This window comes from Gossypium hirsutum, chromosome D04, assembly GCF_007990345.1.
Source record: "Gossypium hirsutum isolate 1008001.06 chromosome D04, Gossypium_hirsutum_v2.1, whole genome shotgun sequence".
Lineage (NCBI taxonomy): Eukaryota > Viridiplantae > Streptophyta > Magnoliopsida > Malvales > Malvaceae > Gossypium > Gossypium hirsutum.
This window is the reverse complement of record NC_053440.1, coordinates 40,426,587-40,450,664: the sequence shown is the minus strand read 5'-3', so window position 1 is coordinate 40,450,664 and position 24,078 is coordinate 40,426,587. Positions and strand designations below refer to the sequence as shown.

Below are 24,078 nucleotides of genomic sequence, written 5' to 3'. Positions count from 1 at the left end.
CTGTCCCCATTTTGATTCTTTAAATTCCTATATATTCATAAGAAAATTTTAAAATAATATAATTTAAATTATTTGGAACTAATAAAATCATTAAAGGTTGCTATATTTAAGTAATTATATTAGCTAATTATAAAATACTGACCTTTGAATTAAACATTTCTCTCAGACCTTGCTTTTGTCTTGTTATCTCTTCAAGTTGAATGAAATGAGTTGCAAATCGAGTAAGAGCGGGTCGAAGCATTTGTTTCCCTTGTGTATACTTCTTCATCAAATCAACAGTCCAAATGTGATTGTATATAAAACAAGTCACTTTCTTTGCCTCATCTAACACTTTTGCTACACTGGGTTTTTTCCCAATATCTTCAAGGCATAAATCTAAACAGTGAGCTGCACATGAGGTCCAATATAGATGTTTTCTTTTCAACATTAATTTTTTTCTAGTAGCTTTCATTGCTACCTCATTACCAGTCACTTTTTGGTCAATGTAATTTTCTCCAATTTCTTCTACAACTGAATCTAACAAACAGTAGTAGAATTCAAAATCTCTACTACGGACACTTGAGACATCTATCGATTTCCAAAAAATGGTTCCTTTTAATGAAATAAACAAGGAAATTAATGATGTGCATTTGATTCAAACGGTTGGTCCAACCATCACAGGTTAGAGTTGCACTCAATTCCTTCCAACGAGTCTTTAGTCCATTTACCCAATTACGAACTCGTTGATACTCTGACTCCAAATACACATCTGAAACCTCATAAGGTGTTGGGAGCTTTACACCTTGTCCAACTTCTGTTGACACTTGAATTAAGTTATACAACCATGGAGAGTTTGCTAATTGAAAAGGAAGTCTTTCATATATTAAAAATTTAGATACCGCTTCACCTATCTTCCTTCGAAAACTCTTTAAAAAAGAGTCATTGACCTTTGGTTGCTTTGAACTTTTGCTTCTAACCAATTCAAGTATAGCTCCCCTTAAGGTAAACTTAGACTCACTTAGGATGGATTTACTTGTTCTTTCTCTATGATATTCTCTAGCCGATCCATGAGAAGATCGCCCTTCTTCATAAATGTCATCCCAACCATCAGTACTTCGTCTGAATTCTTCCCTTCTATGCCACTCATGCTGTGATTGGATACTTTCTCCAGTTGCTTGCCTTATAGCAGAAACCTCATCAATGAATTCCTCGTGTTCATCCTCTTCTTCTATTAATTGAGATAAGAATTCAACTTTTCTCCTCTTTTTGCCTATTTTCTTTGTGTTGCTTTCTTTCAGTATATTCATCATACTTTCTCTAATGACACCTATTAATAAAATAAAAATAATTCACACTTTATATTATTATCAATTATATATAATATTTATTGATAAATTTACAATAACATTTAATAATAATAATAATAATAATAAAGTATCATATACCAGTAACATTAGGGCATGGTGCAACATTGCCGGTTTTATGAGCAATGTGCTCTTTAAATCGTGTTATCCTCCTTTCACAACTTTACCATAAAGTTTAAATACGATATTTCCTTTCACATTTGGCATTGGAGTTCCAAAGTGCCAACCTATATCATTACTTGGTGCACCCTCCAATCCTTTAGTCGGGAACTCTTCACATGGTGGCATGCTTTATTTTTATTTATATATAAGAAACATAAAATTATATTTAGAAATATAAGCAACTCATTACTTATATTATCAACAATATAATACAAAAAAAGTAAACATCATTAACATGGAAAATTTAAATTTATTGCATAATCCATACATAATTTATTTATTTATTAAAAACAACAGTACACCATAACCCATTATTACTTGGTTCCAAAGTTTTTGGTATAAATAGTTTGTCTTGTTCCATCTTAATAAAATTTAAATTCAAATTGGATCAAATTTAAAAATTCAAGTTTTCCATATTATGCAAACTAAAATCAATAGATATTTATCTAATGTTGAATTGAAGTCATCTATCAAATTTGATAAAGAAAAACACAATGAATTAATTTGTCTTGATTTTTTACTTTTTATAATACAAGTCATAAGTGATGGAGGCTATAATTTTTTCATTAATTTTGTGTGTAACCTTAAGCAAACCCCAAGCAACAGAGGTTATAATTTTTCATTAATTTTGTGTGTAACCCTAAACAAACCCTGAGTAATGAAAGTTATGAAATTTTAAAATAATAAAAAATAAAAAATAATTATCATTATAAATTATAATTATAATATTAATTAAAAAATAACATATAAAGTAAAATTATAAATCTGATAAGATTGAAGCTTTCATATTAAAAAAATATAATAATATGATTGTCGTCAAAGTAATTTTCATTTTCAGTAAAATCTCTCCAAACAATTCTAACTTATTAATCTATAACTTTTTAGTGATTTTTTTTGAAATAAAAATCTGAATGCATTAAAAGAGAATATTTAATAATCAGTACACTAATCAAAAAAATTGATCCTAACACCTGTCAAGACGGTGCCTCGGTTTTGCCTAAGAGTAAATGAAAATAAAAATGAAAAAAATAAAGGAAAAAGGAATTGAAACTGCAAAAACGCCTCTGTTCTTAAATCCCTAAACACACAAAACTTAGAAAGAAGAAAAACTGAAGAGAAACTCTATCATCCTCTCCTCTGAAAACTCACATCCTTTACTTTGCATATCAAATTCTCCTTTACTTTGCATATCAAATTCTTGGAATATGCTGGTTGTGCCTTCTCCCTTCATCCCTAAAGTACAGGTTAATTTTGCACAGGTCTCATATTCCATATTAGTTAGGAAAATTTAATATTTAATGACTAAATTTGCGCATTGGCCTATTCATTTATTTGGAACAAAGAAGATAACAAAGACTCAAGGGACTTAAAGGGAAAATTAACTATAAAGACTTTATTACATGTCATATTAAAAACCGTGTCCAAAGATTTATATATATTTTAAATTTAATAAAGGAATTTTCTAATAATTGTTTTAAGAAAATTTTTAACAATTTACTTTATCAAAAAATTGACAGAAACTGAGGGCATGTACAACAGTTGGCTCTTTTCTAGTGGATAAAACGGACGGTGGCCGCCCCTAATTAATGAGTAAAACGAGAACCAAAGAAAAAACACAACAGGGTAGCATAAACCAAAACAAAAACAAAAAAATCAAATGAAAATGAAACGATTCTATTCCCTAACCAGTAGCCTCCAGCTCTAAAGAACATATTTACACTGCAGATTCAAGACATGCAAGCAAGAATCAAGACAAAATTTTAGGTACTTACTTGAAAATTATCAATCTCTGAATGTGCAAGTGATCAGGGCAGGGTTTGCTTTTCAGATTCAAGTCCTCGGCTCCTCGCTTTCATCTGCTGCTATGTTGTTTGCCGAAATTTGAGAAATAGAATTTCATATTTTCTATTGCTTTTGAGTTTTGATTGCTTTTTTCTGTTTATTTGGACTTCTTTTTACTTTTTTGGTTGAAAACTCTCTGATTTTGAATGTAGGGGAATATATTCCCTTTTGTTTTATTGTGTTTCTATTGATTTTTGTTTAGACGAGATGGATTTTTTTTTAATTTACTGTAACGAAAAATAACAGGAATAGCGGCCCGTTATTGCCACAATTAGCCGTTACCCGTTAAATTGCTGTCATAATCCACCGCTATCGGTGTGACTTCGCTTCACATTGCTATTTTCAGCAGTAGCGGTTTCAGACGGCGCTGCTACTGCTATATAGCGGCAAATATTTCGATATCGAAACGCTATTTAAATCCCTGGCTAAAACATTTTGCCATGACTTCAGGATTCACAACGTTGTTAACACCCCGATGCTACCTATTACCCCTGCTTGTAAGAAATGGGAGAAGCCCCCTTGCGGTTTTGCAAAAATCAATTTTGATGCTACTGTTTCTAATGAAAAGATGGGCTATGGGATGATTGTTAGGGATCCTGATGGCTTCGTACTGGGTGGGAGTGGGAGTTTTAAAGAAATTGTTATAGATATTGAGTTGGCTGAGTTGATAGCTTTTGAAGAAAGTGTGAAAGTGGCAGGTGATTTAAATATCCCGAAGGCAGCGTTTGAGTCTGACTGTGCTAGTTTGGTCAACAAGATTAAAAAGAGAGGGATGGACATTACTATTTTGGGGCAATGCATGGATAAAGCCTGCATGAAGCTGGACAATTTTATATTTGGTTAAAGTGAAATGGGCTAACTGAAGTTGCAACAAAGTGGCTGATTTTCTTTGTAATTTTGCTTTAAAAAACAGTTGCTGTTGGAATTTTAGCATGGATTATCCCAAGGAAATTCTTGAATTTTTAATGTTTGATGCTATTAATTGAGTTTTTTTGGCCTTTCTAGGTCTTTTTATATATAAAAAGACGATGCATATATAAGGTTTTTTTTTTAATTTTCAAAATGTATATAATTTTTCACCCAGATGTGCATATATTTAGTATACTAGGCATGTTTTTCCATAAAAGGATAATCATTACTTTATTATTCTTATGAACATTCCAAATTATTACATAATAATTAATTTAAGAGCACCAGTAAGGTCTTCATATAGCACATTCAGAGCAAAATTAGGGAGTTGAGACCAAAGGTGAAAGCCAATGTCCATTCCTTCTGCAGCCTTTGCTAAACAATGAGTCAGCCAATTGCATTTTCGATACACATGAGTTAAGCTGGCATTCCAATCATGCCTTAACAAATATCGAATAGCATTTATGACATGCGATTCTAGCTAATTAATTATCAGGTTTCCCTTAATACGGTGCAACGCTTCCAAACAATTTGATTCTAACAACACATTTCGACAACCAAGCTTCCAAGCCTGTTCAAGATCATCAAGTATGCCCCAGAGTTCTGCCTCATATACGCTACACAACCCTATGTTACTTGTAAATTCAAAACACCACAAATCATTTGCATCTTGGATCACTCCACCAGCCATACCTATCCCATATTCCAAATTTTAGCCACCATCCACATTAATTTTCCATTTTCCCACTGGTGATGGAGACCATGAAATCTGCGTCCATTTTCTCCGACTTGTGGACCCTTGCCCCTTATTCAGTTGACTGACATATACAATCTCTTCTTTATATCTCATGCAACAATAAATGTATCCTTCATTATCCATACAGCCAGCTTTGGAAATACAATCATTTTTTTTCCACAAAGACCAACACGTGACCGCAAAGAAGATATCTCAATCTTCCACATTATTGGAAAACAACCAAGTTTTGGTGAGGTTAAGACTAAGCCAATCCTCAATATTTAAATTATAAAATTTAGTTAACATGTCTTTATTGATTGGATTACTCCAGCAGTGGAATGCTAGCGAGCATTTCCTTAATAGTCTAGTTGTGACACATAAGTCGCAAGAGCCTCGCTGTCCTAGAGCCAAGCTTCTCTCTAGAAATCCACAGATCGCCCATTACCTTGAACCCAAATAATTCCATTTCAAGCCTCACCCTAAACCTTGCATAAACCTTTCCATAGCCGAGAGCCATTTCTCGGATAAAAAACCTCTGAAATTTTACTATCAACCTTATACTTTGCTCGAAGAACTTGTACCCATAGTTGATTCGTATGAGCCACCAACATATAGCACTTCTTAAAAAGAATGCTATTGTTCATTTGAGCCATATTACAAAATCCAAGATCCCCTTCATTAGTCCCATGACACAAAGTTTCCCAATTGACAAGGCTTCTAAATTTGATATTTTTAGATACTTTTTCAGACCTATTGCCGATACTAAGTAGCAGTAAAAAATTTGTATCCATCTTTCATGATATTATGCATGGATCAGATATATCATGGCGAATTCTTCTGAAAAAATTGTGTCTTCCACAATAGAATCTGATAAGTGAGATTTCGAGTAAGTGTTTACATAATTTTCTTATGTCTGAAGAAATGATTCATCGAAATAATGAGTCACCATTGATATCGACACATCTAAGATCGCCAAATGTTCAGGAGTTCCTCTATTCAAACCTTTTCCTTCTTCTTGTTGCTAGATATCTCGTTCGTGCACATCTTCTCTTTGTTTCCTGAGCCTATAGTGAGTTGCAGACAGAGTTCAGAAAGGTCAAATCTTTGATGATTCCATCATACATGATTGAGTTGTGAAAACGTCTGGATAGGTATCCTTCATCTGAACTGAATTCTTTCTGGTTAAAGAATCTTTTTTTTTCAAAACATTAGATTATGTATCGAAAGAGTAGTACGAGAGAAATGTCATTTCCAATTTTATCTTAGCTTTCGTGGGCCCATCTCAACCTCACAAATTTTTTTGCTTTTCACACTAGAGGCTATTAACAATATTTATAACAATATTTATGTTATAAAATAAAAGAGTACAAAAAAAAAGACTATTTTTTTCTTTCTTTTTTTTTTGAAAAAAAGAAACTTTGGGATTGCTGAATTACAGACGAAATAAAAATATAAAGCAACGAAGCCATCATAGTATTTTTGAACTTTTCCAAAAAAAAAAGAAAAAAAAGAAGGGTGGTAATTGAATTATTTAGTGATCTGGGTCTAATAGACGCTCTCTATATTTTCTCTTTTTCTTTTTTCGATGAAAGAAAAAAGATAATTCCATTGTAAAGCCGTATGTAATGCAAAAAAAATGTCTGTACGATTGTTCAATTCTATCTTTTTTTTTCTTATTATTCTTTAGCTATTTTTAGCTATTTTTCTCGCTTCATTATGTGAGTTAGAAGAACCTTTTATTATGTTATATCATCAGAGTAATGATCCCCTTTGTTATAATTGAATACTCATTCATATAACAAGGATCATATATGTCAATAATCTTTGATGTAATTGATTTAGTCATAAATTACGAATAAAATATAAATATGTACACACTTAGTCCAATTTTAATTTTTTTATTAATATTAAGTCCTTATATATGATTTTTAATATCTAACGTTGGAAAAATATAAATATGTGCTTCAAGTCCATAAAATTTAAAATTTACACATTCATTCATTCACTCATTTTTTTTAACTATTGAAAATTGAATTTCATATATAATATATAAAAAAATATTTCCTTCCTTAATAAATAAATGACAAAGATATTAATGATATTATCGAAATCATATAGATTAATTTATTAATTTAGTTACCAATTGCATTTTTTTTCTTTTTGAATCAGCGTATTTTTTATACAACTTTTTTATGTAATTTTTTTTGTTTAATAATTCAATTTACATAGACTAACTCTTTTTTAAGATTAATGCTAAAATCATAATTGGAGTAATATCAAATCATTCAAGTTTATTTTAAATATGGATTTTTTTTATCTTAATTTATATTGATTATAATTTAAACTATCATCATTATAGAAATTAAATATTTATATTATTTTTACTTTTTCAATAATATTATTTATGAAATGTTACAAAAATTGTACCAATTTTTAATAATTTAATATAATATATTTTAATTAATACATACAATCAACACATGCAACGTATGGAGAATAAATCCAACGTATAAAACATTACTCTTTAAAATGCTTAGGCACCAGATAATTAGTGGTGACAAATTCATCCAAAGAATTGCTCTAGAACTCAATGTTGCGTATATTATTTTTATAATATTTTTATAACATTAGTTTTTGTTTAGAATTTTTACTGAATTTCCTAAAAAATTATCACGTCCCAAAATATAGGGGGTTAATTGAAATAATTAATCAAGAAATGAATTAGGTTTATTGGTTAAGTAGTTAGTACCCTCTCTAGAGATCCTAGGTTTAAGCTACCTTTCTCTCATTTCTCCTCTTTTTATTTTCAGCAACCTAGGATAAAAACCACACTAAAATAAATAAGGTTAGGAGTAAAAACTAAATCAGAAATAGGTTTCAGGCCTAATGATTAAAAGTTTGCTTCCCTTCCATTTCTATTTTATTTTTATTCCACCGAATCGAACATGGCCATATGAGTTGATACTATCACTATGTATAGAAAGATATTGTGTGTGAACCTATAGGTCAATCTATTTATCTCTATATATAGATAGATGAAATGCATAATCTAGCATGCCTATTTGGGAACGTGAAATAAAAAAAAATCACCCTCAACCCCATGTCCGAATAAAAGCAATTAAATGGTTGGAAATAAGTCATATAAAATCAATCGATTCATGGTAAAGTCCCTCTACCTTGCATTTTGTTAAATTTTTTTGGTCAATACCTGTTGTATTTGCTTCTCTTGTTGACCCAAGTTTGAGCCACACTCTTTCCACTTCCATTTTTTTTAGTTCCGAACAATTTTAAATTGCCCATGCTGCCCCTAGGGTTTGTAAACCCTAGGTATTAAATCAATTAATTTCCTATTTGGTCCTCACTTACCCTCTTTTCAAATCCTAATAGAATTGCTCTTCATCTTCTCTATTTCTTCTCTTTTTCCTTTCTTGTCCTCTTCTTTATACCATATTTTGCGTCTTTTTGCTGTTGAAAATCTTTATTTTTCATATCAAATCAATCCTTGTTAAATTGTTTTTCTACCTGTTGTTTAATTCATCATCGATAGCCTTCGTATCTCTATCAAAGCTCGGCAAATACAATCATTTCAATAAGTAGAACTTGTAATCCCGTAATCTTGTTAATCTACAAAGATCTTTTGATTGATTAATCAATCTTTTTCGGTTCTTGACAGATCTTTTGATAATCTTGATAATTCTTAAAATCAATCGTTAACTCATGTGCAAAAGTTGTTTGAAGGACTTGATTTAGGCGAATCAGATTAGAATTGGGCATGAGGAACATCGGTCGGTCTCCCAGTGAAAGGTGTTCTTCTATAAGTGATTCTGACATGTTTGTGATGAATTTTACATTTGATTTGCAATCTGAGAAATTCTGTTAGCATGTTATGATCTGTTAAAGCATGATTCGTCTATGCACATCTAAGTATGTATTTTGTTAGCATGTGCATTGGGTTGGGATATGATACTGTGACGGAGTAACTGATGGTAGTTTAATGATTTGCCTTATCTAATGGTTTAACCACATATCTGTTCTGGCAGCTTGACTACTATTATGGTGGCTCAACCACCCATATCTGATTCTGGTAGCTTATTTGCATTTTGGTGGCTTGACCATACTTATCTGATTCTGGCGGGTTACTGCACTATTTCTGCCAACTTGACTACACTATTCTGAAAGTGACATAAGCTCACTATTGCGATGTGTAGGGTTGGATGGGTATTTATTACACTATTTGGTGTGTAGGGATGAACGGAGATGGTGCGTAGCGAATGGGGGTAGGATCCTACTAAAAAAACAAGCCACCCACTAAAAAAACCTACTTTATTTTTTCAAAATATAATTACTTTTAAAATATTATTATTTTTAAATTTATCTTTATCTTAAAATTTTTTTAAGAAAATTATGTTTTACTCTAATAACATAATTATAAGTTATAAAAAGAATTCTTTTGTCACCCATAGTAGGTAAAAGGTAATCTATATAGATTAATTGTGTCCATGAAGACAACAAACAAACCATTAATATTAATTAATTATTTAACATTTTTATTTTTTTTTGGATTAAGCATTTTTAGTTAATAAGTACTAAGAAAATAAAGTAACAATTAACAACATAAAGATTTTATTAGTACTAATGATTAAATAAATTAATTTGAATATTCAAATTTTGGAATATTATTATTTTTTTAAAAATTCTCCTCAAGGGCTAAAAGTTATGAGATAATTAGCTCCACCACTGCATGTAAATGTACTACTCTTATCATTAAAAGCATAACTATAAGCCTAAGGGCATTGACTCTTAAAGATCTTCGAATATTGTGTTGGATGGCAAGTAGATGGTATATTATAAGTGCTGGTGCAACAATATTGGGGTTGATTAAAAGCCAAACATGCTCTCTTGCAGATAATAACACTTCCATCCGATCCCTTAACTTGCAATTCCGGGTGACTAGCTGCATTCACATTGGCTGCGCAACTCGTGGCACTGCAACTGGCTGGTCTGCCTTGTGGGGTGATTGAAAGAGGCAAGTTAAAGCCATCAACGAGGCGAACATCGTAAAAATCTTGTCCAACATTTGTTGCCAAGGTGAATTCTATCACTGATGCTAGTGGGATTGCACCGGCACCATTGATGTAATCTGATCGGGTCCACAGTCCGCTGTGGAACTCTGGAACTTCCCATTTGTGTCTGCGCATTAGGTTCGACCCCAAACACGACTCGACCATGGGGTCGGGACATTTAAATTTGATGAAGCTTTCGAGGATCTTGTCCTGTTAGAGATGCTAGCCGAATTGTGTAAGGGCAGTTGTTAGTGAATGTAAATATAGATGTATGAGCCCCTGCAACAAATAAAATAAAATAAAAAAAAAACTTTATCAGGTAAGAATTTACAAATATAGATGTCAGAATTGGATGCCAGTTGAATTCAAATGAGTAAAATTATCCACCATGGAAGAAAAAAATGGTCAGAGAAAGTGCAAAGATGAACTTCCATCACTAACGTTTTTAGGTTTTTCTTCTTCTTATTTTTGCCTTTAATCTCTTTTTTATATGTATATATGTATATATGCGTTGTCATCTTAAAAATTATAGGTAGTTATAGAAAAAAATTAATGCAGGGCATGTAAATTTTTATATATTGAAATACATAAATAGTGTATGTATATTAATTTTAGATTATAATTTATTTTTTAATGGAAATAGTGTTGCTTAACCTATGCCATTAAACTCAATCAATGGGCATGTAAATTTTTATATATTGAAATACATAAATAGTGTATGTATATTAATTTTAGATTATAATTTATTTTTTAATGGAAATAGTGTTGCTTAACCTATGCCATTAAACTCAATCAATAATAGTATAGATAAAACTAAATTAGTTCTCAATATTCAGCTAGAGACATCAATTCTAGCTTACCAACAATATAATTAACTATAGTATGCCATGAATTCATTCAGTGCCATCAATTTTCTTGAGTTCACATGCCTAGTGGTCTTTTTCTTTCTTTGGGACACTTTAGGATTTGTTAACTTGGTTGATATCAAGACTTTTAATGGCTTTGGGGATACTTCCTTCAACTTTTTCCATGTGTGAGAAGTGTCCAACCATCATCATGATTATCTTTTCGAGAAAGATGTTTGCTCCTAGTCTCTTGCAGATTGACTATCCAACTCACATATGGGGTTAGAATGATGGGATCAAAATAGCCAAACTTTATCATCAAATCTAGTTGAGAAGCCGTTTTGACTTAAGTCAGGTGTGATGACACTACTTCTTCCTCCTCAAATTTTCTATCTTTATAGAGCTTTGGAATTTTATCCTTCAATAAAAATCCCTTCTTAAGAGGGTGGCTGATCAAGCGATGATACTTGCAGTAGTTTGAATCATCAACTTTATCAGCTTCTTCTGGCCGCTACATTTCTAGCAACTAAAATAACCAGTTTTTAAGAAGTTCTTCCAACATACTTATGATGTCAGAATCGGGAAAGGGGTACTTATTTTCTTGACTCTCCTTTAGATTAAATTTCCCCTTACTTCTAACTTGAGATGGGGAAGGCTTTGTTTCTCGAGACTTCTTAGACTTTGAAGACACCTTAAGGGACTTAGAGTTAACAGTCATAGATTGCTTGCTTTCTCTTTTGTTGGGAATGGTACTACCCCTTTTGTGAATTTCTTGCTTCTTTTTCCCTTTTCTTGGCTCTAGGACTAGAGACTCTAGATTTCCAATAATTTTCATACTCAGTTCCATATCATGAGCTCGAGTAGCTAACTCTTCAAAGGACTTTAACTTGATACCTTAAAAAATGTAGCACAACCTCCAATTTATTCCTTAGATGCACATGTCGAAGGTTGAAGATTTAGACAATTTTTCCTTGCAATTCAGACTCAAATTCCTCTTATGGTAGATGTAGTCAATGACTAGTTTATCTTTCCATTTTAGTGTAGCTATAAACTAGATCATGCTAAAAATGCAACGAGTGTTGTAGTATCTATTGAGAAACTCGCATTGAAGTTGTTCCCACTATTAATTGTTTCAGGCTCAAGGCCAGTGTACTAGTCGAAGACATTTCCTTTTAGTGACCGAACAAATTACTTCATCATGAGATCACCATCAATTCCAGCGTTATTGCAGGTCTCCACGAAATGAACAACATGTTGCCGTGGTTTCCCTTTTCCATCAAACTCTAGGAATTTAGGAGGTTGATAGCTTGCTGGCATTTTGAGATAATCAATTCTGCAGGAGCGTGGCTTGGTATAGGTGTAACGCCCTAAATTTTGAATATATGATTTGTTAAATTTTGTCATAATTAAGTATTAGCTTTAGTGGTTTGGGGCTTTGATTCTATGTTGGAGGTCATGGGTTCAAATCTCTCTTTTGAAAAAACTTCAATTACGTTTTTCCCTAATCCTATTTTATTACTTTTGAATTAAATATTATTTTCACTCGATTAGTGATAGAATGAGTCTATTGGTTCAGTGATTAAGTTTCTGTATATCCTTTGATCTTGTGTTTGAATCCTTAAGTAAGCAAATTGGAAATATTTTTTTATGCTACTTCTGTGTTGCTTTTGTGGATGAATTTAGATTAAATTTAAACTAAAAAAAATTTGATTACTTAGTGGGATAGGATTTGATTTCTTTTTGAAAATAAATATGTTTTTAATTAACTAATTAATTTTCATTTTCCCCAAAATATACCACGTTTTCGCTCTGTTTCAGGTTCATTTTGTTTTTGAATTATTTTTTCCCTACTCCCACGTTCCCAAATTGTTTCACGTCTGTTTCTTATTTTTTTCTTTCTTGTTTCTTTCTTTTGTTTGTTTGTTCTATCGTTTTGTGCGTCCCTTCTGAATTGTCAAAAATTTGAATTGTCGACGTTACATGGCCATGTGCCAGGTCGTGTGCTGGACCATGTGAGACACAAGGTCTAGGCTAATTGGGCCGTGTGCCAAAAATTTAATTACTTGCACACTGAGCTTGTAAGCTCACTCTCAGTTTGTCTGTTTACTTTCAGGTAACCCTTAGACTTAGGATGGGTTAGGGCGACGGGAGCTCCGTTGAACATTTCTGTTAATTACGTTATTTTTTCCATTATTTTTATATTTTGGTTTATGGATGGTTTGGACATTTTTGGAACTATTTTAACATTTCAATTTTATTTTTTTATTTTAACTAGTTAAAAGTTTTTGGTGGGTTGGAATTGAGTCGCTAAACGATGGATTTTACAATGAAAAACCGCATTTTCAAAACTGAACGCTACTAAGATTTTTCTGCTGAAAACTCAAATGATTATAATTTTATATATGTAAAATCAATTTTTTGCATTAAATCAATTAAAAAGATATGTTCTCTAATAAGTTGGATTTTTACATTACAAGAGTTAACAACATCTTTTCAAAACTAACGAATTTTGGGCTTTTTCAAATGAATTTGCAGTAATCTTTTCAAATTTGGCCATAACATCTAGGTTGAGTTTGGAGTGTTACATTTGGTAGTATTAGAGTCGAGTTCAAAACTCGAGATTTGATTTTGGGTTCAAAAATTTTGTGAAAACTATTTTAAAATAAAATTTATTTCTATTTAAATTAGAAACGTAGGTTTACTAAATACTGAGTCTCCAGCGCTGATCCTGTAAGTACTTTTGACTTAACTAAACTTTAGTTTAGAAAAACCCTAAAATGTTAGAACTACTCTACGATCGTTAGAGACTGTAACAACTCCGTAAAATCTTCTAATAAATTTCTAAGCATAAAATGTATGTTAATAAACATAAAAAATGATACATAAAACTCTGTAATTTAGATAAAATACTATGAGTGTGCGTGGAACTTGTGGACGCAATAATAGCAGGCACGATAGGCGTCAAAGAGGGGCTTGAGCTGAGCTGTCCTTGATGGGTAGTATGCCCAATCTGGATACAAGTGAAATACCGAGTAGGCCTACTACTGAGACTAGGTCTTAGACTTAGACAATTGGGGATGACGTATTGTCCCAAGCCATGTTGAAAGTGTTTGAGAAGGTCATTGGGACCCATTCTAGATCTGAGAGACGCGGGCCGGTAACTGAACGAATCCGGTTCAATGGTGCAAAGCTATTTAGGGGTGTCACTGGAGTTGCCTCAAATGTGGCTAAGTATATGTTGGAGGCCACAGAGAGGATTATGATTGATATTGACTGCATACCTAAGCAGAAATTGAATAGTGTAGTGTTTTTGTTTCGTAATGAAGCTTATTGGTGGTGGCTGACCATTGAAGAGGGTACTCAGCCTGAGTAGATATCGTAGGAATATTTTAAGAGCATCTTCCAGAGTAAATATGTGGGGGCGAGTTATGTGGAGGCTCGTAGACGCGAGTTTATAGGTCTTACTCAAGGGGATAGGATTGTGGCTGAGTATGAGGTCGAGTTTCTGATATTGAGCAGATATAATTGTGAGCTCATGTCGACCAACTATGAAAAGAGCATTCAATTTGAGGAAGGGTTAAAGTATGACCTCAAGGTTCTGATAACTCCTCAAAGGGAGCGAGTTTTTACCGTCTTGGTGAAAAATGTAATGATTGCTAAGGAGGTTAAGCACACTGAGCGTAAAAAGAGGGACAGAGAGGGGTAAGATTAAAAGGGATTCAGAGCCCTCTAGTTCTGTTCAGCGGCCTAAGAAATTGGCCAGATTTGATGGGCCTTCGAGGGTTGAGGCATCTATTGCTTCTACTGTGGGTCAGACATGTGGAAATTGTGGTAAGCGCTATTTGGGCGAATGTTGTAGGAGGTTGGGAGCTCTCTTGCGATGTGGGCTGATGGAGCACCGCATCAATGATTGTCTGCTCCACTCTGATTAGGTGCAATCTCCAACTCTGGGTTTAGTTCAACCTCAGTAAGCAGTTTAGCAACCACTTAGGGGCTGTGGGCAAGCCATAGGTGGTAATGGTTTGGGTAGAGGACAGTGAGCATTGGGCAGAGGTGCAAATCAGGCAGAGGCTAGACAACTTGCATTGGCTTATGCAACAAGATGTCGCAAGGGCAGAGACACCGTAGACGTTATCGCCAGAACATTCTTTATTAATTCTGTATTGTACTTTGCACTGATAGATATAAGTTCAACACACTTATATATAGCTACCTCTGTTTTTATGAACTTGGGTATTCCTATTAAGAGCACTTCTGGTGGAGTTTTTGTGATCAGTCCACTAGGTCAGTCAGTTTAGGTTGACAAAGTTTATGAGAGAGTACCATTGGAGATACAAGGTGTTATGCTTCCGGCTCGTCTGATAGAGTTGTTGTACGGAAAATTTGATTTGATACTAGGAATGGATTGGATTGTGGAGCATTAAGTCAGCTTAGACTGTGCGACTAAGAAGGTAACTTTGAGGTCTGATGATGATTTGGAGGTTATTTTAATCTGAGAGAGTTGAGATTACCTCTCAAATGTGATCTCTCGTCTTATGGTCAAAAAGTTAGTTCGAAAAGAGTGTGAGGCATTTTTGGCCTTTGTGCATGACTCAACTTTTTTGGGTTCATCTGTTGGGGATATTCAGACTGATAGGAATTTTTAGATTTTTTCAAAGAATTGTCGGGGTTACCTTCGAACAGGAAGGTCAAGTTTGGTATTGAGATTCTACCGAGTACAGCTTTAGTGTCAAACGCTCACTACCGCGTTATAAAATTAAAGGCTTAGATTTAGGAACTTATTGATCGAAGGTTCATTTGGCCTAGTGTGTCTTCATAGGGAGCACTAATTCTATTCGTAAAGAAGAAATATGGTACTATGAGGATGTGTGTGGATTACCGTCAGCTAAATAAATTGATGGTAAAGAATAAGTACCCACTTCTGAGGACTGACGAATTGTTCGAGCAGCTTCGTGGGGCCTCTGTATTTTTTAAGATAGATCTCTGTCCTACCATCAACTTATGGTTAAGGAGGTTGATGTTCATAAGACTGTTTTTAGAACTCGTTATTGGTACTACGAGTTTCTAGTCATGTCTTTTGGTTTGACAAATGTTTCAACTTATTTATAAACCTTATGAATCAAGTTTTTTAGCCATATTTGGATCAGTTCATCGTGGTCTTCATCAATGACATTCTGGTATACTCTAAGATTGAGGATGATCATGATGAGCATCTTATAGTAGTTTTGTAGATACTCCGTGAGAAGAAGCTCTATGCTAAGTTGAGTAAATGTGAGTTTTGGTTAAGGGAAGTCATTTTTCTAGGTCATGTGGTATCTGTTGAAGGGATTCCTGTTGATCCTAAAAAGATTGAGACTGTGCTTGAGTGGAAACAGCCTAGCAATGTGTTTGAGATCCGCAACTTCCTCATTTTAAAGGGTTATTATCAGAGGTTTGTTGAGGGATTTTAGCTTATCTCAACTCCTCTAACTAAGTTGTTGCGTAAGAACGCACCATTTGTTTGGACTGATGAGTAGCAATCAAACTTTGAGAAGCTTAAATCTGTTTTAACTCAGGCACCTGTTCGGATACAGCATGAGTCCAGTAAAGAATTCGTAGTCTACAACGATTCTTCTAATTTTGGATTGGGTTGTGCTCTGATGCAAGAGAATAAGGTAGTGGCTTACGCGTCTTGACAACTTAAGTCACATGAAGGTAACTATCCTATGCACAATCTAGAGTTGGTTGCGATTATCTTCGCCTTAAAAATCTAGAGGCATTATCTGTATGGTGAGAGGTGTATCATTTACACTGATCACAAGAGCCTCTATTATCCCCTTACTTAGAAGAAGTTGAACTTTAGGCAAGCAGATTGATTGAGTTTCTTAAGGACTACAACTGCACTATTGAGTATCATCTCAATAAGGCCAATATTGTGGCTGATGCTTTTTGTCACAGAGCAATGACTGATATGAGGGCTATGTTTGCTCGTCTAATTTTGTTTGGTGATGGTAGTTTGTTAGCCGAGCTGCAAGTTAAGTCGACTTGGGTTAATCAGATTCGGGTTAAACAATTGGGGGATGACTCTTTGATTCTACAGTTTTGTCAGGTAGAGGATCGTAGTACTTCTGATACAGTGATGGGGTTCTATGTTTTTGAGGCCGGGTTTTTGTTCCTAATGACTCTGATTTGAGGTAATCTATTTTGCGAGAAGCACATAGTAGCCCTTATGCTACGCATTTCAACAGAAATAAGATGTATCGGGATCTCTGAGAGATATACTAGTGGCTTGGGTTGAAACGGGAGGTGACAGATTTTGTCTGTCGTTGTCTGACGTGCCAGCAAGTTAAGGCTGAACACCAACTGCCTTTAAGTTTGCTTCAACATGTTAAAATCCCCCTTTGGAAATGGGAATGGGTAATTACGGACTTCGTTAGTGGGTTGCCCTTAACACCCACTAAGAAGGATTCTGTTTGGGTATTTGTGAATCGTTTAACCAAGTCTGCTCATTTTATTCTTGTCAGAACAAACTATTCTTTGCAGAAATTGGCTAAGTTGTATATTTCTGAGATTGTTAGATTTCATGGGGTTCTGGTCTTGATTATTTCTGATAGAGATCATCGCTTCACTTCTCTATTTTGGAATAAACTTCATGAAGCTCTGGGTACTAGATTGGACTTCAGTACTGCGTTCCATCCTCAAACAGATGGACAATTTGAGAGGGTGATTCAGATACTAGAGGATATGTTAATAAGTTGTGTGATTGATTTTCGATGTAGTTGGGAGGAGTTTCTATCACTAGCTGAATTTGTTTATAATAATAGCTTTCAATCCAGTATTCATGTGGCTCCTTAAGAGGCTCTGTATGGTCGTAAGTGTCATACCCCGTTGTGTTGGACTGAGTTGGGCAAGAGACGGGTTTTGGGTCTTTAATTGGTTTCTGAGGCTGAGGACAAGGTTAGACTGATTCGAGATTATCTTAAGGTAAATTTTGATGGACAGAAGTCTTATTCGGATATGAAGAGGAGAGATATCGAGTATTCTGTGGGTGATCAAGTTTTTCGTAAGGTATCTCCGTGGAAGAAGGTCATTCGATTTGGACGAAAGGGCAAGCTAAGCCCTAGGTTTATTGGGCCTTATTAGATTCTAAAATGTGTGGAACCAGTTGCCTATCAGTTAGAGCTATCTCAAGAGTTGGATCGTATTTATCATGTGTTCCACGTCTCTATGTTGAAACGGTATCGTTCTGGCCCATCTCATATTGTATTTCTTGAGGAGATTGAGGTTAGACTAGATTTGACTTTCGAGGAGGAGCTAGTTCGGATTCTGGAGTGAGACATTAAGGTCTTGAGGAGGAAGACTATCCCTTTATTAAGGATTTTCCCTACTCCCATATTTCCCAATTGTTTCACATTTGTTTCTTTTTTTTTCTTTCTTGTTTATTTCTTTTGTTTTTTTGTTCCATCATTTTGTGTCTCCCTTCTTTCCCTTTTGTTTTTTTTCTTCTTTCTTTCTCTTCAATCGGTTCTTGATTCTTATGTAGTGGTGCTTTCAACTTTGTTCTTGTGTTGGCGAGGATCAATCTCTACTCCATTTTATGATTGTATTTTTTCTGGGTTTTAGTAAGTAAATGTTTTCTGTAGACTTTTATAGGGGTTTATGGCTAATGGCTTAATTACTCTTTTAGAGCATAGGTTAATCTTGTGAAACATTCGTTGTTAGACATTAATCAAGAAGGTTGGGTATTCCCTTCTACGAATTAATTGTGTGAAGAGCTGTTGTGGATGTTTGGGTAAGTTGTTGAACGTTTAAGAGTTCTATTTTGGATTTAGTAATGCATATATTCAAGTTTTGATTGAGTGAGTTATTTGGAAAAAATTGAGGAGTTCTGGCTAATTTAGTCAATTGAACTTTGGTTTTAGGTTCGATAAGTCTTGTGATTGCTTCCATATCAAATCGAATCAAGTGTGCAACAAAAACTTGAGAAAACAACGAACAACGAAAGCCAAAAAACTAAACTGTCGACGTCATATGGCCGTGTGCTGGACTGTATGAGACACATGGTCTGGGCTAATTGGGCCGTGTGGGCTACACGGGCGTGTGTGAGACTGTGTGCCAGACCGTGTGGGCCCAAAAATCTAAATTTTTCCCTAGGGCTGTAAACATCGTTTTGATCGAACGTAGGCCTTCCTTAAGGATCCATATATTGTAAATTAAGCTATGAAACATGATTTTTTATAATTTGTAGCATAAAACTTGATATAAGTATGGTTAGAATATGCATGTTTATCATGTAGCATAATATGTATACTTTGTGAAACGTTAAAAATGATTTGTATTCTGATATGTCTGATCTGTATCAGTTATATGAGCATGTATAATATGCATATTTTGAACATTTGTAATTCTGTATGTGCATTTGGATGGGATTTGTGAATATGGAGGAAGTGTGGGCAGATATACCTCTGCCATATCTGGTGGCACAACCACACATATTTCTGTAAATGGCGAAAATCACCTAATGATCAGGTAGTTAAGTTGCGAATATTCTGAAAAGTGTCATACCGACACTAAGCGGTGTGTATGGTTGGATGAGTATTTAAATACCTTATATGGTGTGTTGGGACGGTCAGATATGGTGTGTAGCGGATGGGGGTAGGATTGTAAATTTGCATCTATTATGATCTAATACGAATTCAGTCTCTTATACATGTCTGATTAATATCTGTTGATATTATGTTATGTTGCATACTGAGTTTGTAAGCTCACTCTCAATTTGTCTGTTTACTTTCAGGTAACCCTCGGGCTTAGAATGGGTCAGGGTGACGGGAGTTTTGTTGAACATTTCTGTTAATTACGCTATTTTTTTCATTATTTTCTGTTTTGGCTTATATGCTGTTTGGACATTTTTGGAATTATTTTAACATTTGGATTTTATTTGTTTTTTTGTTTTAACTGTTTAAAAGTTTTTGGTGGGTTATAATTGATTTGCTAAACGATGGATTTTACAACGAAAAATCGCATTTTCAAAACTGAACGTTACTCTAATTTTTCCATTGTAAATTCAAATGATTATAATATTTATATATGTAAAATCAATGTTTTCAGTAAATCGGTTAAAAAGATATGTTCTCTAATAAATTGGATTTTTACATTACAAGAGTTAACGACATCTTTTCAAAACTAAAAATTTTGGGCTTTTTCGAATAAATTTGCAGTAATCTCTCCAAGTCTGGCCATAACGTCTAGGCCATGTTTAGGGTGTTACAATAGGTGTATAAGGTTGAGTTAGACAATCAACTTGATCTTTGATAGCTTTTTCGATGAGCTCCTTAAGTTAATGGACAATGACAACTTCATTGATTATTGGTTGAGGATCTTTGGCAACTTGCACATTGGATTGTTCACCATTCTCTTCTGGTAGATTTTCATGTTGAATCTCTTTATCGTCTGATCTCTTTCCAGTAAGATAAAAAATCCTTTTCATCATGAAGGCCATCTAGTCATCATTTTCTTTGAGTTTTCTATTATGTATATTATTAAATTAAATTATTTTACTATTGGACAACATATAAAATTCTAAAGAAAATAAATTAAACACGAAATAACTTTAAAAAATTAAAATGCAAGGAGTAAAAGAGTAATTTTCCCAAACTGAAAATAAGTACTTGAAATTGAGTGTCGTTAAAATTTATAATATGAATATGGATGTTTATTACCTTATTTAGCTAGAACCTTATAACATACTTTACTATTTTGCTTATCCGTACGGTGTACAAGTTAATAGTATTTGTCAATATAAATATTTTTAAAAAGAAATATAATTATTTTAAAAAAATATATAAAGTAATGTAAATTTAATCATCGATAATTCATATAAGTAGCCTATAAAATATATGTTTCATCATGAAGTTTGAAAAAGAATAACACTAAGATTAATTTAAAAAGAATTTTATAAAACACACTAATACTAATAATAAGATCAATTTAAAAATAAAACTCTTATAAAATGTAATATACGTATAATAATTAATTAATGTTTAAATTATTTTACCTAATATAATTTTAAAGAGAAGGATTAAAAAAGTAAATGACCCAAATTGAAAATAAGTACTTCATAGTTCATAATGGGAGTGCAATAGTGTCAAAAATTGTAATGTAAACATGTTTGTTTACTTCCTTTTTTAGATAAAATCTTATGAAATATACATGGGATATGATGTATATGATAATCAAGGATATTTAAAAAATTATCGTCCTATTTATGGATTCCTATTTATGGATTAGGGAGGGACTGAATAATTCTAAGATTATTAAAAAAATAAAATTTAATAAAAATTAAAGTTAAAATAACCACTTTTTAGTGAAAAAACAAACAAACCACCCACTAAAAAAACCCTACTTTATTTCTTCAAAATATAATTATTTTTTTAATTTTTCTTTATTTAAAAAACAATTATTTTAAAAAAATATGTTTTACTTTAATAACTTAATTATAAGTTATAAAAAGGATTTTTTTTGTCATCCATATGGTAGGTAAAAGGTAATCTAGTATACATTAATTGTGTTCATGTGGACACCACACAAATGATTAAATATCTAAAATTCTTAACCATTAATAATAATAATAATAATAATAATAATAATTTATTTAACAAATTTTTTGGATTAAGCATTCTTAGTTAATAAGTACGAAGAAAATAAAATAACAATTAACAACATAAAGATTTTATTAGTATTAATGATTCAATACATCAACTTGAATATTCAAATTTTGGAATATAATTTTTTAAGAAAATTCTCTTCAAGGGCAGAAAGTTATGAGATAATTAGCTCCGCCACTGCACGTAAATGTGCTACTCTTATCATCAAAAGCATAACTATAAGCTTGAGGGCATTGGCTCTTAAAGATCTTCGAATATTGTGTTGGATGGCAAGTAGATGGTTGACTATAAGCGCCGGTGCAACAATATTGGGGTTGATTAAAAGCCAAACATGCGCTCTTGCAGGCGATAACACCTCCATCCGATCCTTTAACTTGCAATTCCGGAGGACAAGCTGCATTCACATTGGCTGGGCAACCTGTGGCACCACAACCAGCTGATCCGCCTTGGGGGATGACTGAAAGAGGCAAGTTAAAGCCATCAACGAGGCTAACATCATAAAAATCTTGTCCGGCGCTTGCTGCCAGGGTGAATTCTATCAGCGACGCTGGTGGGATTGCGCCGGCACCATTGCATGTAATCTGACCAGATCCACAGTCAGCTGTAGCGCATTGGAACTTCCCGCTGGTGTCTGCGCATTGGGTTCGACCCCAAATACGACCAGACCATGGGGCTGGAACATTTAAAGTTGATGAAGCTTTCGAGGCTAACTCAAAACCGGTTGAGGATAATTAAGGACCTTGTCCTGTTAGAGTTCCTGGCCAAACTGTGTAAGGGCAGTTGTTTGTGAACGTAAATGTAGCTGAATGAGCCCCTGCAACAAATAAAATAAATTAAAACTTCATCGGGCAAGAATTTACAAATATAGATATCAAAATTGGATGCTAGTTGAATTCAAATGAAGTTATTTACCATGGAAGAAGAAAATGGTAAGGGAAAGTGCAAAGATAACTTGAACCTCCATCACCAACAGTTGTTGGTTTTATTATTATTATTATTATTATTTCTTCCTTTAGTCTCCTTTGTGATGATTCCATTGGAGAACAAATGGTGCTTTATATAGGCCTATTTTAGGTCTAAATGCTTACATTTTCAACAACCACAAAAGTTTATTGGAAGCAAATTATGGTTAATTTAGAAGTCTAGATCAGTATTGTATAATGTTGTATTCGATTTTGAGTTAAAGCCCCTCAATACACAATAAATGTTAACTGCTAATTTCCTTTTTTTTTTCATGTTATAGAATAGTTGGATTTCCTTATTTATGAATGAAAGTTGATTAAAAAGTATACTAAAAAGAATAACAATAAGTAAAAAGGCGAAAGTTCCCTCTGTGCTCGTCATTGATATATTTTTATATAAAAAATAGATGAAAATAATATTCATTTTAAATTATAGTCAATGAAAATACCTGGTAAATAATTAGCATGTCAAATGATAATTTTTTGACTGTGCCACGTTGAAATATTTTCGTTGGTTGTAACTTTTAAATTACTATAATATATTAATATATATTCCTAAATATATGAATTACGTAGTTTTTAAAAATATATGTTGTCGAAACCATTTTTATTTTTTGGAAAAAAAATAAAAATTAGTTGTCGATGGAAATTTGGAGCCGCCACCAATCTTTTATTAAGGTGTGATTGGATCACCTAAAAAATAGCTTTGGTCTACAAATTTTAGAAAAAAAACGGGTCCGGGAGTCGGTTACGTATGAGGAAGGATTAGCACCCTCATAACGCCCAAAAATTGGCACCTAGTTAATTAATTAATGTCTTAATGTCGAAAATTTGAAAATATATAATCCTTAGCAAAAACTTAAAAACGTTACGTATTAAGACTCTTATCATTTATGAGAAAGAAAATGTCACACCCAATGCATTAGGGCACGACGTTCTAATTTCCTCAAAAATGAATTAGGCCAGAATACTCGTGTAATAAAAATTTAAAATAATATCCATTTATTCAAGATTTAAGAAATCGCGGCCCAATACGTTAGGGCACAATTTCTCCAAAATCCCAAACTCGAAATATTTCATTTATTATTTTTTAGAAAAAATCTTCATTTCGAGAAATCAATGCGTCACTTCCAATACATTAGGACACAACGTGTTGAATTCCCAATAATGAGTTCTTATTTTTTTTATTAAAGAGAAATGCTCGATTGTTAGATTTAACGAAGAAAATCGGAACCCAATACGTTAGAGCTCAATTTCCTTGAAAATCCTAAATACAAGCATTATCTCAATTTTGAAAAGTTTGAAATCGAGTAAAAAAATGATGTGATGCTACATTAAATATACAATACAATAATAAATATTACAATGGCATAAAAACAATGCATACAAATAAATAAATAAAACTAATATACATAAAAAAAACAATGTCATGCAAAGTATCACATAAACGAGCAAAATAATATAAATGAAAACACAAATAAATAGCAAAAAAAAAAGGTACATGATATACACATTAAACTATGAAGAATACACATGAATTTATATATAAAAATTAGATTATAAAAGATTTATA

At 33.0% G+C, this 24,078-nt stretch overlaps 2 pseudogenes; both read right to left on the bottom strand.

The window, feature by feature from the left end:
- Positions 1 to 9,692: 9,692 nt before the first annotated feature.
- Positions 9,693 to 12,217, bottom strand: LOC107898236 (thaumatin-like protein 1; annotated as a pseudogene).
- Positions 12,218 to 21,683: 9,466 nt separating this feature from the next.
- On the bottom strand, positions 21,684 to 22,367 carry LOC107898237 (thaumatin-like protein 1; annotated as a pseudogene).
- Between the last annotated feature and the right edge of the window lie 1,711 nt (positions 22,368 to 24,078).